This window comes from Vanessa cardui, chromosome 5 (genome assembly GCF_905220365.1).
Source record: "Vanessa cardui chromosome 5, ilVanCard2.1, whole genome shotgun sequence".
NCBI lineage: Eukaryota > Metazoa > Arthropoda > Insecta > Lepidoptera > Nymphalidae > Vanessa > Vanessa cardui.
In genome coordinates, this window is record NC_061127.1 from 5,449,910 (window position 1) to 5,470,353 (window position 20,444).

The following is a 20,444-nucleotide window of genomic DNA, read 5'->3' on the forward strand; positions in this document are numbered from 1 at the left end:
ATTGGTTAATTCGATATTGTTTTACGTGATTCTGCAGTAAATATCTGACACGCGTTACTAATATATATAATTTTTTAAAAATTATCTGATACCATCCTCGCACCACTCGAAAATTTATGAAACTATGTCAATTAAATGTCTATGATATAAGCGCTTAGAATAAAAACCAAAATAAGTAAATGTAAATAATATTTATTTTTCTTTTAATCAAAAATTTGTTTTCAGGCTATTTAAACTTATATGTCAGTTGTAAATTTTTTTTTATTTTTATTTATTATTAAATGCTTAAATATATATATATATACAAATATGAACTAAAACTAGTTACTGTATAAATCTTGACCGCGTGGAATGGTGGCAAGAATGCTAGCAGCATTATATAGTTGTAAAATTAAATTACACAATGGTAAAATTAGCGTTAAATTAATCCGTACCAATTATAGATTTTTTAATTTAATTTCACAAATAATTCCTTAATACTGAAAAATATATATGAGTGTAATTAAATGAATCGTCAATGATCTATTATTTCAGTTAATTGATCCGTTGCATCGCAATGTTATATTTGCCATTTGAAACTGTGGCGTAATTTCGTTACGAGCGGTTCAATGTAGAGAAACTCACATTTGACCTTTACATATAGAGCTTCCAGAATGTTCTCTGAAACTTCATCGCGGAGGATGACGTATTAACATCTCCAATTCAATACTAAGATAACTCTGATAGGGAAACGTCAATCTGGTTAAATTACAATAAATATACGTCTGTAGTAAAGTAAAGTAAGTAAAGTAACAGCCTGTACATTTCCCATTGCTGAGATAAGATCTCCTCTTCCATTAAGGAGAGGGTTTGGAACATATTCCATCACACTGTTCCAGTGCGGGTTGGTGGAATGCACATGTGGCAGAATTTCGATGAAATTGGCCCACGCAGGTTTCCTCACGATATTTTCCTTCACCGCCGAGCACTAGATGAATTATCAACATAAACTAAGCACATATATATAGTGGTGCTTGCCTGGTTGAACCTTGGTTTGAACCCGCAAACATCGGTTAAGATGCACGCGTTCTAATCACGGGGCCATCTCAGCTCTATACGTCTGTGTTACTATAATCAAATTTAATTTACATTTCTTAATTTTATTTGATGTTTAATTTAATAACGTAACTTTATAACATTATTAACACTATGCGATACATTTTTGTTCAATTAATAAAAGGGAAAGGGAAAGGCGCGTAATGAGGTTACCTGATGGTAAAGCTTACTCCGCTTGTCTAAGTAATGCATCGGAAATAATGGATAAAAAAAAATTACATCCCTTTCATTTGCATATATACCAACTGAAACAAAAGAAGATGTCTTTCAAATATGAACGGTATTGCGCACTATACTAATATATACCTATATGTTTTGTTCGAGTAATTGATTGGCGATTAGTTAAGTCAATTCAGGCCCCTTTGATTAAAATTTTACATTTATTTAGGAACATTAAATATGAATATATAGAGATGATATTTTCTTTTTTGATTTTTTATGATATAGTTTGGCGGACGAGCATATGGGCCACCTAATGGTAAGTGGTCACCATCACCCATAGATAATGACGCTGTAAGAAATATAACAATTCCTTACATCGTCAATGTGCCACCAACCTTGGAAACTAAGATATCATGTCCCTTGTGCCTGTAGTTACACTGGCTCACTCACCCTTCAAACCGGAACACAACAATACTGAGTACTGTTATTTGGCGGTAGAATAACTGATGAGTGGGTGGTACCTTTCCAGATGGGCTTGCACAAAGCCCTACCACCAAGTAATATATGTAATAAAATCAAAAGGAACAAAGAAAAAGCAGACAGATGATGTGTGCGTCAATTGCCATCGAATCGCCCCTGTTCCCCATGCTAGCTGCACTGCGTACTGATTAGAGAGACTTCCGGACTCACGGACATAAGGAAGAATCTGTCAACGTTCAAATATTTTAAATTCAAATCGTCGTCCTCGACCACGTCTCATTATAGAAATATATTGTCATAGTATTCCATTAACTCGAACGAAGCCTGCAAACTAAACAGCCAGACCACCAGATAGTTAATTGAATGAAAAGTTTGAACAGTACTATGTTGTCCGATATCGTATAGCGAGCTATTTGCGGACTCACTTAGAAATACTTCGCTGTGAACAGTTTGAAAACAGAAAAATAACTAAAAGTTAAATTGCATAACTAATATATTAAGTAAATTATTATTGATTTACCTATTATAAAAGAAACACCGTTATTAAGTGATCACAACACCACGGAGTCTGGCAAACCACTGGAAATGAAGGTGTTATGTCCCTTGGGTTTTCATTTTTACTGCTGAAATCCTTCCAGCAGGGGACAATAACAGTTCTCCGATTTACGAATACCATAATGACTCTTTATGCAAGTAATCATTATCATATGAAACAAATCAAGTTTCGGTTGTAAAAGTGTATCACCACCATAAGCTTTTAAGGATATTAGTGTGACAACAATTGTATTATCAGGTTGAAATGCAATTGAATTGCTGTTTAAGTGATAACTTTATATGGAGTCATCGTACGGAGAATTTAATTGATTTCGCATTTCACCTTCAATCATTTTACACATGAATGCATTTACTCGATTATTCATTTAGCAATTAATCATGTCTGTATATATTGTCATAAGGGGATAAGGTTATTGCATTGTTTTATTGAAATGATTAATTAATTTTCTGATACTGTAAAGAGGTAATAGAAACATCGATTTGAAAAATCGCAATCAGCGCTTTGGTAAAAAATTATTGAAGGTTTTTCCGCTTCTCTGCTATGCTACACTAATAATAAATTCTAATGAACCTAAATGATACATAGGGCTAGCCGAACCTTGCTCTCGACTTTCCTTCTGGTCAACTTCTGACAAGGAAACAATATTGTAAGCTTGAAAGGTGCCTTATATTTTTCTTGTCTGATTGTTTTCGTATTAGACTTACCCAAACAATCGCAATTTCACATAAAAAAGAATTACATAATATTCACACAATATACATTTAAAAATACTTTTATTTTATGCGCTTTAGCATCGCTTGTTTGTAAATATTTTGTAACAAAAAACAAATACCTAGTAGTAGTGGTACATTTTAATAAATATAAGAGCTCGATACACTTTGTATCAAATATTTTATCTGTTATCTACGCTTACAGCGACCTGATAACAGAAATTAATACATTGTGCTTTTACTAATTATCACTTAAGTGAAGTATGACATTGACAAATTGATATCCTTAAAGTACAGTTATACGCAGTGGACCACCTGTGAACAGGTAGCCGGGTATAGGTTTAAAATAAATACCTACATGTCGACGCGCCGCGGTGCAAAATCAGGGTTTATTTTAGGACTTGAACGTAATGTAAATGTTGGAATAGAAATGCCAAAAAAGTTCTTGCTTCCCTGTCGAATATAATACCTTAAAAATGTTAAGTAAAGAACCCACTGCTGGGTTAAGGCCTCCTCTTTCATTAAAGAGGGTTTGGAACATAGTCCACCACACTGTTCCAATACGAGTTGGTGGAATGTACATGTGGCAAATTTTCGATGAAATTAGACACATGCAGGTTTCCTCACGATGTTTTCCTTTACCGCCGAATGTTTATGAGATGCTAAATAATGGCTATTTTTACTATTAAAAATAACAACAGATATTTTTACACAAGAAATAATATATCAAAGATGATGTAAAATCGAAATAGTCGTAGTATATACTTTAATTTGCAATAAATATAATATCACTATATTTTTAGAATTATTGACACCCTATCGTTTGACTACGCAGTGTCAGGTTGACAAACAACTACTCTATATAATGCGTGGGATCAAAGTGCAATTAAGTGATGTTTTGGTATGCAAATTGTTTGGTTTTTTTCTATACTAAAGTCAAATACTTGCATGTATTACAACTATTTATTATATAGTGTGACAATATCAGATTCGTCAAATACACATCGAGTTTCATTACGTTAATTACTTTTTCAATTTGAAATCAATGTTGTATAAGGTAAAATATAAGCCATAAAAATAACATAACATAATAATAACTTGAAATGATTATAGTCATATGTAATATACCTATATATTAAAAAAAATCTAGAAATATCGATTACGGGCAAAAAAACTTCCGTATTTTCATCTTCAACGATATTATATATCCTTGAGTTTAATTACTTTTGATATTTGAAACCAAAAACGATATGATTACGAAAAGCTTTGTCATAAATGGATTTCGCATAAAATATGATAAACTCGTGAGTTGTTACCAGTGACAGTTGAAACGCAATACTGAATCGATATTGTCCTTGTACTTAAGACTCGTGTACACACAATTTAAAATAAATAAAATAAAACTAATATATTTATATAAATGTTCGAAATAAATTAAAACTTTGTTTATATTATCAAACGAAAATAACTTTAATCGAATTAATCAAAAATATTTCACAGCGATGTTTTGGGTTATATTTTATTATGTGTATATAAAATTCGGAAAATATTTCATTATTACTAAATATATAAAGAAGAAGAAAATGGCTAAAAAGCTCCGATATCGGTAAAAACAAGCAAGCAAGACTTTTTCTTCATGTAAGTAAACTTGGATTTATAATAATAATTAATCGCGTTTTGAGCGACATCGTATATAAAACTAGATGTATTGGGTTATAATCCGTCAAATTTATTTAAAACAATCCAAACCGAAGGGTGGAAACAATAGCTTTTTTCTTAATTTTAGAATCTGCATTACGTGTACAAGGTCTGAAATTGAAAGTGATTCATAGCATGTCATAATTATCCAAGTGGAACTAAATGATTGAATGTCATATAAATATTGTTACGTACTTATCTTGAGCATACTTAATTGTGAAATGCAACTAAAATGTAAAAACCATGATGACATATCCAACTTAAAAATAAATAAATTGTAACGAGTTCATAAAAGTCATTTGATACATGATTGCATCTTTTTGTAAAAAATTTTTATCAAACAAAATGTTCTGATAAAACACCTTAGCACATTATATTTTCTTTGTTTTTTTTTTCACATTAATCTATTGAATGTACTATCATAAAAATCATAAAAGGAAACTTGTATATGTGCTTATAAGCGGATAATTGGAATACTCACGTCACGTGCTCGGTGGAGTCAACGAGGAAGTATGCATTGTGTCCTGGTGGTCGGGTGGTATTAATTAAAATATGTGCTAGACCTGAACTTTACAGCTTAACAAAGCTTAACGTACGTTTGTTTAATAATTTATTTATAGTGACATTTAACATTTCCAACAAACGTTGTATGAAATTTAAAATGAAGTCCAATTTATTCAATTAAGCAAATACATTTAACTCGATAACAAGATTTAAACTTTCCGATTTTATAAACGGTAAAAAACGTTCACTTAAAAAGTAGTAGTAATATTAACAATATCAGAATAATTTATATTAATAAATTATATTATTCTTACTTTAAGGTAAATATTTTTTGTCTAATATATTCGCCGTTAAGCCAAATAATAAAGTATTTTATAATTTCCTTATTTATTAACCTCTATTGACATTGTGTCTGAGGTATTTGAAAAATTGACTAACTTTTTATTGAAATATATTCACTCCGTGATCAAAAAATTTACATGAATTGTAACAAAACCTATTCATATTATTAACTTACCATTGAGAATGTTTAATCAAAATAATTATAATATATACAATTAAGCGGAACCGTTCTCTACCTGGTACAATTTGTATTATAAATTTAACAATTTAAAAAATCTAAAATTCTATCATCGAACCCATTTATAATGTTTACTATTTCAGAATGATTATTTTGGTTTACGCGTGACGGACTGTCAGATGGACATAAAATATTGTAAAAATATATACTTATTAAATATTGTTTAATTATAACTATACGAATAAGATATTTAAAAAAATATTTATTGTTCGGCTTCGTTACGTATTTATTATAAATACATATTGTTGACGCCATAGGTGGTTTTAATGAAACCAGTAAGTGTAAAGGTACTGCTCCTGTTTAAAGAAAGTATGTTCGTGACATCTGTAGTCGCTCTCGTCGGATTACCGGCGAAACTACAGGCTTTCTACTGTCCGAAATTATTGTATCAGGCATTATGTGGCGTTATTGCTTATTGCGTCCGCATTTATAATCGTCATTAGAGCAGGACAATCGCGACTCTTTTCACTTTCACATGGTAACAGGAAATTATGCTTGTGGTCATTAAATGTACATCGTAATATTTCGGTAACGACTTATATCAAGTTTATGGCAAAATATATGATTTGAAAGCTTTGCTCTTTTGGTGATAACCTTTTAGGTGACATTTTCTTCCTTCTCTGCAATGATCCTCTAAACTTAGAAATTCTGATAACAAATTAAAAATCAATTTTAGTTTATCATAAAAAACTGTTGTATCTTCTAAATGACGGACTTTTAATTGAGTTCAAAAGAACTATTTCCTCTTTTTATTGTACTGAATTCCCATGAAAATTTAATATAAAACAATTTTTCAAATTTTCCACACCATTATTACTTAATATTCACAACAATGCAAAGCAACTCTTCCCTGGGAATAATCATACAAGAATTGTTCCCATTCAAAGGTCCATTAGTGAGGAAATATTACTGAGTTATAGGGTAGCCGTACAAATTATTATAATTTTACTCATTTTTTATATTTATGACATTCATGATTATATTTTTATACCCCTAATAAATACTTAGTTTTAAGAACCAGAGATATGACATTCTAATAAAATTATTATATTTTTAAAACGAATGAAAACTTTTTAACAGTATTCATAATATTCATAATTAATCATCAAATGTATCGAATAGAAGTGGCTAGTCCAAATGAGAAAAAAGCAAGCTCTCTTAAACAACAAAACATTGTATTTTATGGCGTGGTCATAAACGGAAAAAATACACAGCACGTTATTTTCTCATTGCTTTACGGATAATTTATTTTCTGCTTTAAATAAAGTAAACAATGTCATAATACGTGATATAAAAACAATCGATATGGACTTCCAATTAAAGAATTAATTACATATATTTAATGTAATGTAGATAAAAGTAACAGTATCTTTAAGTCAGTTCTTCTGGCGATATTTAAACAAGCAAGTAGATACATCCTTCTTGAATAAAGTATGTGTTGTAAATATATAATAATAATAATAATAATAATGGAACAACCACAATGTAGAAACAAGTTTGTAACATATGAATATTTATCTAATATTATAAATGTAAAATTACTCATCCCATCATTATTAAATGTTGTTAGAATATATGGATCGCCATAAATTTATTAAACTTGTTCTTACTCTATTTTTAGTATTGTAAAATATCGTCGTATGCTTGTGATATTTGACTTAATTTAATATATTTTATTTTTAATCTGTAGTTCATATATAATTGGAAAAGATTGAAAGCATTTACGCTAAAATAAAGTAATTGTGTAACTAGGAAATATTTTTTATTATAATTTACAATTTTGAGAGGTTACCATTACAATCTTGATTCAGAAAAAATCTTATGGCACGGCGATTTGCACGCATCTTTGCATTAACTATTTCCCAATCTTTCTGTTGATGATTTTCTGAATTAACATCTTTTTTTACATATTATCTTCTATATTTAAATAGTCGTATGTTCTTAATTGGTTACAACTTGTTTTTATACGCACTCCATGCAATTAATTTAACTTGAATTCATTAAAAAAATGTTCTACTTTCAGGTAAGCGGCTTTTTTCTACAAATGTAAACATAACTAAAAAATACTCGAAAGCAAAACCTTGTACTTTCTTATATATCATCGTCATATTACAAAAGAGGAAATTTTATGGTGTCCCAAATAGTGAGTGAGAGGGTTTCATTTTTACCCTCATTTCAACGCTAAAATGAAGGCTTTTATTCGTGTCTTAAAATAGCAATTTGCAAATCACAAGACACCATTTACTTCAGAGATAAGTTCCATAATTACAGCCTCGTGGGATAATAAAGATTGTTTAGAAGATAAATATATGCGAAATAACAATATATTAATTTTATAGCGCATTAGTGTACTCAGAATATACTTAACCAGGTTTTAGTTTTATATTTTTGTTTTAATTTTGAATGAAATGTCAGTAATTTATCCTTATAAGTATGAAATGCGAAACGTGCAGTCTGTCAGGAGTTAGTCCTTCAAGGGACTCTTCCCAAGCGGATGTCGGGAGATTTCCGATTATATGCATATTAGTGTATAATGCAGTCAATTTTCTTTAGCGTTGCGTCGCCGGTACGGAAACGGCCTGTCTGGCAGCGCGTCCAAGCCATGCACGAATTCGCGCGCACTCCGGCTCCCGCGAACGCCAGGCACTGCCATTGGTTCCAATCGGTTCCATTCGTCTCGACTCGGCCGAGCGCACCGGACACGTGCTGCTTACGCTCCAGCAAGCGAAACTTGACTCGTTGCGTTCGATAATTCGTAAAAGTGGTGTATTTGGAAGATCAGTTTTTGAGTTCGCCGATACTTTCATTTAATTTACGTTCGGACAGTTTTACTTTGTGTTGTTTACCTTGTTCTGTGACTTTGCACATTGGAGGTGTACGGTTTATTTTCATTACGGCCGTCTGTTTACGGTAAGTACGTGTTGAATTTCAATTTATATTTATATAGGAATCTTGTCCAGCTGATTTATGCGGACGAGAAGAGATCGCGCCATGAACTGCATTACAGATCGAAGGTCATACGTTTCCTCGCAATCTAATCGGTGTCTTTGGCACACTGATTCGTATTCGTTACACATTTTCAATTCTACAAACACAAAATGCCATCTATAACAACAATAGATCTATAACGTTAAGTTGAAATCAACTATTAAATACGATGATTTAGTGTTTATGCATTTAAATGATTCAGAAACTTTCGATTGCGAATCTTTAAATATGTATAAATATTAGGAATTTTTGTTTTCGTACCGGCAATCGACCACTTTACTCCAATTTGTCATTTAAAGGAGTGCGTTGAACTCTTTTCTAGGCTTTTCTAATGCCATTGAAAAATAATTTATTATGAATTTCACATATTTCCAATAACTAAATATAATTTATTGAAGACATAGCAGTAATTAAATACTCAATAATGTTAAGACCCTGTTGTTAATACTGTTTCTCTTTTGATAACGGTAGGTTTGCCAACAATAGCGATAAATAAAATAGTTAGTAAATATTGTGACTAGTGCATATTTACTTGTCTTGCACTTGTAACTTATGACTTGGCCCGCTTAATTATGTACATAGTTACCCAATTAGCCCTTGATGTCGTTAAAGTGTTTATTAATCATTATTTATTATACAAATTAAATGTTTTTGTAAAATTCAAATTTGAAGGCAAAACAAAGAATAAGATTGGATACTAATTAATTAATATACCAACTTATTAAAAAAATCGCATCATAGCAAAACAAGTTGTGAATTATTCTATATACTAATATCTATGATCTTAATAAATAATATTCTAATTTGCCAATCCAATTGATTGTAAAGTTTCGGTTGTAATGTCTGTAACAATTGCATTGTAAAATCATCATAATAACTAGCTCGTTTTCCAAAATATAGCGACAAAAAATTAAGATATATTTGTATTGTTATAACCAGTAATCCACAACTTTAGTAATCAGAACTTTTTTTTTTTGTAAATACATCTTTGTGCAAACATGTTTCTTAACCTTGATCTTTAAATCTTTATTTTTTACATATATTAATAAAGATTATGAAAAAAAAACTATCACAAACAAATTATTAATATCTAAATTAAATAAGAAATGAGTTTTATTTACAAATTATCTTTTGTAGAGAAACTCTCTTGAACTGTATCACGCGCTTAATTGTAATAATAATCGCAATGATAATTGACCAGTCAAGTTAATTATAAATAAATAAACAGACCTCTTTTAATCTTTCTACATCGTTATTAATCGTTACCCAACATTTTAAGGTCACTAATCAATAAAAATCACATTTTAATAACCGGTCTTCGAAAACATTCCACGTTTGTACTCTTTATTTCAGAACTAATCATTATTATCAAATTCTAAACACAGTAAAATTTTAATTTCTACCATGATATATTTTATAACACATTTCAAACTTGTATATCTATTTTTTCCGTAAAAATCTTATTATATCCGAAGCATGATATGTATAGGTACCCATTGCGTAATATGAAACTGACATTCCATCAACTAAAGCATCGGCATGTATGAGGTTTCTTAGTTTCCGTCGCCAACAACAACAATTTGACATTTACAGTATATCGCATTGATATAAGTAAAAAAAAATAAACTTTAACCTGACGCTACTTCGAAACACTGCATCGATACGATGTTAATTATTATACGTATCATTTTGAAACGTATAATAAAATAAATCTTTCAAATACTGCAAATGTATGTATGTATATAAATAATTGTACGATGATCTTCATATACTTGTATAATGGTCATTAGTTCCGAATATCTAAAGGTTTTAGTTACATAGCAACAATACATAAGGACCAAATTTATACGCCAAGTGTTTTCACACAGATATTTTAATATGAAATCTTAAATATAAACAATGTAAATACATACCTTCGTAAGCGCTCTTATTAATTATAATATCGTAATTCCATTATCGCCTACATTCGGAAACATAAAAAAAACAATGATAATTGTTTTGCCTTTGCCTTTGTTAAATTGTTTTAAATTAGTAACGTGTGATTTAATAAGCTCTAATTAAGATAATGTTCACAATAATTTGAAGTAGGTATGTATGTATTTATGTAAGCCGAATGATAAATTTGACTGCGCTCACATAATCGTTAAGTTAAAAGGACAGGGTTCACGCGCTCAACCCGCAGTACATTAGTTACCTTACTTTGTATAATACACGTTCCTTTTAACGCTTTTAATAGGATTTGACCTACATATTATACTGATGCAACAAATTTATTCGATTATATATATTCGATATAATCCCTCTTATTCGATATTCAATATGATTTTCGAACTATATCGAACATTGATGTCATGATTTAAATAGGGATTTGATATTATTATATATTATAGCAAGTTATCTCCAAAAAATAACAAAAACATATATAACGTAACATCGGTAATATATCGATATATATGTATGTTCGATTCTTATCATTGCAACTCTTCGAAACATTTTTGCGATTTTTTTAAATGTTAAATTAATAGAAATGAGTGAATCAGTATTTAAACAATAATAATTCCACTAAATTACTTAGGCTAGCAAAACAAAAACGTCCTGACTGCAACAAGTGACTATGCCTTATGCAAATATTTGTCAAAGCAAAGGTCGTACTGGCTGCCAAAGTTGCAGTAACTATTTCACCAATCATTCTTTGTATACAGCAAGAAGAGTGTCTTTGTAAATTAATATTGTCGATTCTCGTTGTATTGTTGCTTTTATTAATTGATGTTGGGTGGAACACATTTTTCCAGTAATAAGTAGTACAATTCGCAACACAATGGTGTGTACGGCGCAGCCATGTTGTAAACTTAAGAGTTCGTGCCACTTCGACAATATAGTGGATTAGCGCACTGTTGAATAAATACCTTGTTTTGCTATCTACGCGCCAGATTATTAAGATATGCTAATTTTATGAAATTATATCAGTAAAGATTAGAATTTTCACCGATTGTTATACATTTTCCAATATAAGATAAATCATCGATATATTTAATAAGTTTGGATATAATTTATAGCTGCGAAGGCGATTCGGTGTTCTAAATAAAAGTACAATACCCTTTTATGAGGTAGCCGCATTGACATTGGCACAAGAGCCCGCGGCCAAGAAACCTGTCGATCAACATCGATGATCATTCAACATTTATTGCTCTTTAGTGTTGGTGAAATTGAAACCGAACATATCTGGCCGATATTAGCTCTGTTCAAACGCGTTATCATAAATTAACAAAATATGGGGGCGATTTAGGCGTTAAACCTGAATAATTTCTTGGTACAAAAAAGAAAGTCGATTGAAAATTACATTAATTTTGATTCGAGTTAATCATTTTGTCAATTTCGATATTTCGATTAACTAGTCATTTAAACTTTAACCTATATTACTTAAGCGATATTAGTTAATAACAACATCGCTCGCTTTGTTCGGCTAAAATTTAATTTTAGTAATTATAATTATGAATTATTTCTGGTGCTATATCATAAATGACTCCTATGTCGATATTATTAGAAGTCGTTTTAGTTTAATAAAGTACACAAAATATTAATATTTTTCTAAACAAAAATCTATTACTAACTTGTCTCCATATTTTTGAATGATAATCTGTTTTAATAATTTATAAATTTGGTTGTTAATCATTATTTTATTTCTTTATACATTGAATGGTATTTATATTTAAGTATTTCCGCAGTTCGAACCGGTAAATAAAGATTAAAAATAAATCTAGTTAACCAATACGACATCAAAGCAGTCTGAGAAAGCCGTGTCAGTTGTCGTGCTGCGAATCGACTTGCGTTTATTTTTATAGTTTAATTAACTAAATGGCCAAAAAATACAACATAGTTCTGGTGTTGTCTTCACTAAATAGAATGAAATGCAACTCTTCGAGTTTTCATTAGGTTTTTCGGAACAAAGATTTGTGTGACAAAATATTATTTTTTAACTTGATTATTATATTTTCATAGTGAGATACTACATCATTATCTTATGTACCTAATTGTATAATTATTTTCCTTGTTTACTATTACATTAATCGACCGCATATAATAATATTGATATTGTCTCTCTTCGTATCTACGATCGCTATTTGTTATTGAGATTTCGAGTTTTTCTTACCACTCGTCCATGTGAACAAAATATAGGAGTGAGATTTTCCCGCGGCGGAGCAGGTCGGCCGCCTCACTCCCACGCCGCCTTCCGTCTACACCTCGTGGACTTACAATGGCAACATTACTGCACACTTTTTCTCCATTATTCTTGTATATTACTTGTTATCGTTCGTCAATATTTCCTCGAAGCGAGACTTCAATCTTTCTTGTTTTATAGAATCAAGATTTCTTCCGCGTTACAACTTTTTACATCTCATGTCGCCGATCCAGTCTTTAAAAGTGATTGCCGGCCTGATTTAATTCTAAACTGGAACACATAATTTGAATATAGTCTATTATATTAGCCGAACGATCTGATGTATCTGCGCAAGTACACTTTATATCGCGATGATCTAATAAAGCTACTTTAACGGGCTTCGCGATGCTTCCTTGTTTTAATGGTGTATCTTACTCAGGTATGCCTTGAATAATCATTTTCCGCGTGGCAATCAGACGACGTACTAAAGTGCAGATAGTTAACTACATTAACAAACGCAATGCACAATTAAAATTTACAACGACGGAGGCGCCGTGTTTCGTCTCAACTTTGAATGTATATAGAAGCCAAAACTGTTTTCACTGGGAACTGTGCCATCTGGGTGCAGTTAAGGTGACAACCGACCGAGTTCTCTGTATTTATTACCCTTTTAAAACATACCGACCCTAAACGTTTTTGTTCCTATTTTTCATAAACGATGTTTTGCAAATTGTTTTCGCACACGGAATTATTAAATTTAACTTTGTGTTCGCGGACAATGAAATTATCAAAATAGTTTTTTTGTACCGATTTTAATTGCGATGCAATTATCCTATCGTGTAACTCGATTGCTCGCTTTGGTGCCTTACTTTGAAGACTGTGTTTCGACCTTACGCACCGAACAAAGATTACCGTTGCGCGCCGACATTTTTTTTTCTTCATTTAATTCCGCGAAGTGCTGTAACGGTGTTGCGTTCATTTGTTTTGGTTCGTCACAAATTGCGCTTCAAAGTCTGTCACCATATGTCATGTACTTAACGGCAGCGCTGTTATGTAACAGTCAGATATTCGGCGCCAATGATGCAAAATACTCAAGCAAGAACTTCTTTATGTAGCGTATAAGGTAGCAAAAAATATTTTTAAAAAATCGTGAGAAACGATTATAGCGTGGAATCTGTCGACATAACATTGTAATATGACGAGACCGACAACACGTGGATGCCTTCCAATAGAGAGACTATTAAATGTCATCGGAATTTTAAGTGTTTTTATATAAAAACTATATTGATTGAGTAAATTAAATTGAAATGGAAAGGTACATTTTTAGTTATCAGAACTGTTTTCATATCATAATATTTTTTTATTTTAACAAGGTTATCGGTGTATTGGAATACGTAAGCTTGTTTAAATAATCAGCCTTATTTTTATGTAGAAGCACAATTAATACCTGGCGTTCCATTGAAATGAAATTCTGTGTTGGGATTTATTACTTATATTATATTAGAAGCGATACCACGCCTTATAAGGTCGGATTTAATATCATGCGACGGGACAAGGCGAGCGGCGGTGGGCAATGAAAGTGACAACCGCGGACGAAAGTGACTAGCTAGATTTATTTACACTTGTTCGAAATAGACACGGGCACTTCTAAAACTGGTGTCCACTTTACATCTGTGGCCCAGCCCGCTTCGCTATTTATATCACTACGGACGAAGATCTGCCTCCTTCTACGGCAAACTAGAATTTGTTCTGCGCACCCAAAGTCAATTAACTACGTGTTCATCACATTGATACGGTTTACTCGCTTTCTTTGTTCAAATGAATAGCCGATTACAGCCTTCCTACCTGTCTGTTGTCGCGTCATAGCTACTTACTTTTTACACGAGGTCAACGAACTACGCCTTAAAGCCCTTTGTTTTGTTGTTAAGTAGTATAGCACATTGTTTGAATAAATAGAGTTGCACAGTAATTGCAACTGAGAAAAAAAGTACCTACACTGTAGCTATGTCTGTCAACTTAGTATGTGTAATCAGTATTTCATTTTTTCCGTCGCTTATATATAAAAGCAGGAAATCGAATGTACGACTTAGTTTATGTTCTGCCTGTCATAGAATGAACAATTCAATAAAGCATCACGTTCCTGCTGCGTAGGGCTAGCGAGGCAGCGATCTCGTAAAGACAAGTTAACACAACTCTCTCCGCAAAATACGCGACTTGACGTCTGGTAAAATGCTTTTCAATTGAGTAATACTCGTCCGAATACCTCATACATTGTAAAGTAGCAGATATCATTAAAGAAAATAAAACAATATAAATCTAATTATAGTGAATCAAGGCATATGACATGTCCACACGCGTCTCCTATAACCAACTAGTAGAACTGTCAACAACGACGAAACGACATTCCATATAACGTATAGAATGTCGATTGCAATATATTTCTGTTACGGCAATCGCGCGATAAAAGTAAAAACTGGCGAGGTTCAATTATCAAAACTACCGAGAGAGAAATGGAATGTGTCCATGTAGTGAGATAATTTCGATTTCCTTTTATAGAAAGTAAGACTATTTTGATATCAACTGTAGGTATGTTAACGAGCTGCTAACGTTTAACAACGGAACCAGTTGGGCAATAATTGATTGTCTTAACACAATATCTTCGAAGCCGTAACAAAATGTGTAATTTTTCTCGTAATCTTAAGTTTAACCTATTTTATATATTACAAGTGCAAAACCAAAATATGTTATTCGTTATAATGAAAAATTTAATCATTTCAACCTATCCTGTAAAATTGTATACTAAAACGAAAAACATGTATGAATACATTATTATTTTAATACATAACCGCGCAACGTTATCATACATAAATCAAGTCTAATTCTAGTAGAACTATTCTAATTAGACCGAAGGTGATCCAACTTTTCACACCTCGTTAAAACAACTAAAATTTATTACTATAAAACAAAAGGTAACTTTTCATTATATATAATGTTATAAATGAATTTAAGATACAACGTTGATAATTCAAAATTATTATTAAAAACTTGAACGTTTTGAAATTATTTTATGTTTTTTTCAGTTTTGCGTACGCTGTAACATGAATGTCAAATCGATATCAATCGTAAAATACTAATATAAATATAAACATACATGTTTTAACATTAGATAATTTTATTTACGTAATTCCGAAACATTATCCTATTAATTTGTTTCTATAGCATGTTCCTTTAAATTTGAACTCATTAAAAGAATCAATCACCTGATAATAATGAACTGAAAGAAAAAATCAATAAAAAATAAATACAATTATTGTAATAAAATTGAATATTACGATTAGAGCAGTTCGAGATTTTTACTTACTTCCTACGAAGGATAAAATAACTGTATCGAATAAATATACTGTGATTGGAAAATTGTATTTTCAGAATTTAAGTAAAATTGATGCTTCCTTGATTTTATGGTTATTAATTATATATTTTCTTATTATTTTATTAATTCTTCACTTGAATTATTCTTGTCTTTACAAAACGAACACAATGCACCTTCCTTCCTTCCAGCCCTTCTATTGACTGATATAACATTCTCAACATCCGTGACAGCTAGCTCTTAGACCCCTTCATAATATATTATTTACAAAGCACAAACAAACACCAACCTCGTTCATATAATAGACTCAGTTCGAATTCTGGACCGGCCCGATTAAAAGTTATGCAGGTTTTCAGATAAGGTAGCATCCCAAAGTAAGCATTTTGGTAGTTACCGCTCCTATGACGAATTTTATCCAATGTATCAATGGTGTGTGTGTTACATATACCGACAGAAAAACAATATTTTAAAAAATCGTCATTCATTTTAAGTCTCTTCGGAACTGGAATGTAAACAATGGAATTTAGAATACATTATACAATAAGAATTATCATGTTACACACATAAATCCGAAATAAAATAACATGTATTTTTCTAGCAGTATGTTATAGATGCACTTATATCTGTAGACTATTGGAAGCAATCGAAAATTAATCCTTGTGCATCCAAACGGCTCTTCCCCTCACAAACCTACAACCATACATTATTTAGGGGAACTTCGTTTGTCGTAAATCGTTCTACGTGAGTCTTTTCAAAATTCAAGCCATCCGTATTTCAGCCTTAAACGAAGGAAATAAGACTTTAAATCAGTTTTTCTTAATACCGAAAGGTGCAAATCGCAATAAGTGACTTCAAGTGGGGAGTTCAGTTCAACAGAAATAGAGATACACTTGTCCGTGGTAAGCTTTGCATTTGAATGACTGTTTAACGCTTATTCGTACTATCTTCGGCACTAATGAAAATTTGAACGTTGGAATGTTCTTTTAAAATTCCATATTATAACAGATTGAATATTGAACTGTTATTTTTCAGCCAGGTTCAATAACAATAACAAATGTGAGAATTGTAAACAGAATGCGACGTTGAAACATAAAACAAAATACGTATCGGAACCATACATAAAAATCATAACAAAAATGCCTTATATATATATTATATATTACCCTATAAGATTTTTCAAGAATTAAATAAACATTTTGGGAAAACGAAACTTGTGTCTTCATTGTAACAAGAAAACGCAACAAGAACCTGAGTATTTCCCTGCGTGCTCTCTCGGGGATAATTTCAAACCCCTGGTTTGTTTACTTGTACTTAATGGGCTAAGAGCGAGACAGGAAGGCTGCGAGGTGAACGACCACCCCCGCAACTACGATTATAACAAAAAAACGCTGGTTTTTTTTTATTCTTTCACAGTTTATACTAACATTTTTTCATACGAAATTGAATCCGCTAAGTTACGGACACAAATACTATTGTTTGAACGTAGTCCAAGTTTTACAAAATTACAGACAATACATATATCATTAATATTTATATTTAATTCTAATACAAACAAGTGTTAGTCGTATGCACTGGCAACTATAACTTAAAATGATGTCCATACATAATTATAAAATTTATTTTAAATTAATTGTGGCAAACCATGTACATAAATATATCGCAGACTTAAGTATTCTACTTTAAGCGGCTTACAATAATTAACCGTGCTAATTGAATTTACACCGGAATTGCAAATATCCTGCGCCGGCAATAGTCGTTTATGCCAACTATTCTATCACATTTCATTAAGCGAAAGGTAATGTTTCATCAACGATGAAATTTTGTTGATTAAATTCCTATCAGTGAACACATTATACATTTTATTGCATAATCCATCCATGTTTTGTATTCAATAAACTAAACTTCATATATATTATACGTAACGTAGTAGCCTAGGTCAAGGTATGACCTAAATTAACATCCATGACATATAGAAATACGAAGATATTGTAAGTATATAATCTATGTCATAACGATAATACAAAATAATTATAAATACATGGAAATATGAGTTCGACTATAAAATACGCTAAAATTTTATAACGTCCGGTACGTTATAAAACAACATATTTCTTATATTGATATTAAAATTGACAAAGTATTCTATATAAAGGTGATTTGTAAATAACAGGACATTTAAAAAAAAGGTTATCGTTTATTATATCGTGTCGTCAGATCACGTCTATCATCGATAAATATTCAGTGCTACACGCAACCGCTTTTCCGCAAACAGATTTGTCAATTGTCCATAAGTATGAGCAGCGAATGAAAGCCTTGAAGAGTCTTTAAACATGACTGTAAATGACATCGTGCGCGTATTATTGTATACCAATGAGTCGAATCTAAGATGTAAAAAAATGATTACTGTTTCAATCTTAATAAATTGTGAATGAAATTTATTCACATTTTCTAAAAACCTAACACTAATAATTACAGTATAGCAGTAGTATATATATTGTTGTTTTTTTTTCAATATAAATATTACAAATTAAATAATATTATTTTACAAAATAAACAGAATGTAAACTATTCAAATATTTTACACACAATTTAACAATATTTAGTTTCATTACAAATACATTAACCGAACCCTAAATATGTTATCGAAATTTTAATGAGTTTTGTTTCGTTCACAAATTTTGTCAGTTTGCAATCCGCAGATTGCATTTCACATTTATTTTAAACTAACGTTACTCATAAATTATAACCTAGTTATTTGTAAAATCATATTTATCAGATAAAATTTAAATATTTATTTCTTTTTTTTTTAAGAATATTAATAATGTATATACTATAATCTCATTGTATAACAACTGAAATATATCAAGCCAGTCAGCCTAAAAAGATTATAAAATTAGATTAAATTGATGTCACACATACATACTTAACTTCACAATATTTTATACTTATTGTACAGTCTATTACAAAGAATGTCAAGATATATACACATACCTTATCAACTTCATCGATAGGCGTCTATTAGATCTTCTTCTTATTGTCTATCAAAAGGTACAAATCCAAACAATATCGGGCATTGTTTGAAGACAGCGATGACCAAGCTGGACCAGACAATAACGACAGACTCGTTTCTCGAAGCAAAAGCAAACAATGGAACCGAAGCCTTTTTGATTCAGCTTTCCCTATTATCATTTTTTCCGACAGCAGATAGATAACATTTATAAGAAACCCATAAACGCATGTAATCCAGACATATTAGAAGCTAGACATTCTTTCATTGACAAATAAATTTATTATATTACGATATTTCTTTTACTACGATGAAAGATTATTCTGGAGTATTCTAAGAATTATTACTGTTTTATTTGTTATTATACGAGTATTATTTTAAACTAAGCAATAAATTCTACAACTTTCATATCGTTCATTCAAACGGAGCTTATGTATTACAATCGAAGGATGAAACCTCGTATATACGGATATCAAAATCCGATTTACACGTGATTCGCCTTTCAACGATATTTCCGCTGGACAATATGATTCCGGAACAGGATAAATATTTCATTTACATAAAATACGTACTCGTAGCCTTTACTCTTATTTAATTTCTAATGAAATTTCATTATACAACTACGAAAATGTTATACAAAGATAAGAATATAGAATATATTGAATAAAACAATAATTTAAAAGTCATTCCATTCGATTAGTCAGATATAAATACATACGTAATTATGAACGTGATTCAGTTTAGCAGGTAAATATTTAAAGTTATTGATTAACCATTTTTTAAAGTTGTCTTTTTTCATAGAAACAAAAATCTATAATTTGCAATTTTAACAAGATAAATTAAATATAGTAACATGTGCGTATTAGTGTTTTCCGTATAAATGAGATATAACGACGTCCTCATTAGCATGGCGTCATGCCAGAAATATAATTTATCCGATATCTGCGTCAAACTTCTAATAATACGTATAAAATGTTAAACCATGAAAACATAATATTGTAAAATTAAAACTCAAAATGAAAATGTTTGTAAGGTTTGGTGTTGCTATGATAATCAATTGTTTGTTGATATATAGTTCTCAAGTGGGTCGAATTATTTTACGGATATAAAAGGTTGATTTATCAACTCTAATGCCGAC

At 30.8% G+C, this 20,444-nt stretch overlaps 1 protein-coding gene across 1 annotated transcript in view; it reads left to right on the top strand.

Moving 5' to 3' along the window:
* Positions 1–8,437: 8,437 nt before the first annotated feature.
* The window catches only part of LOC124529669, a 34,208-nt gene continuing 22,201 nt past the window's right edge, over positions 8,438–20,444 (top strand). The window contains exon 1 of the mRNA XM_047103512.1: positions 8,438–8,695. The gene's annotated coding sequence lies outside the window, so the exon portion shown is untranslated. The remainder of the gene's footprint in view (positions 8,696–20,444) is intronic.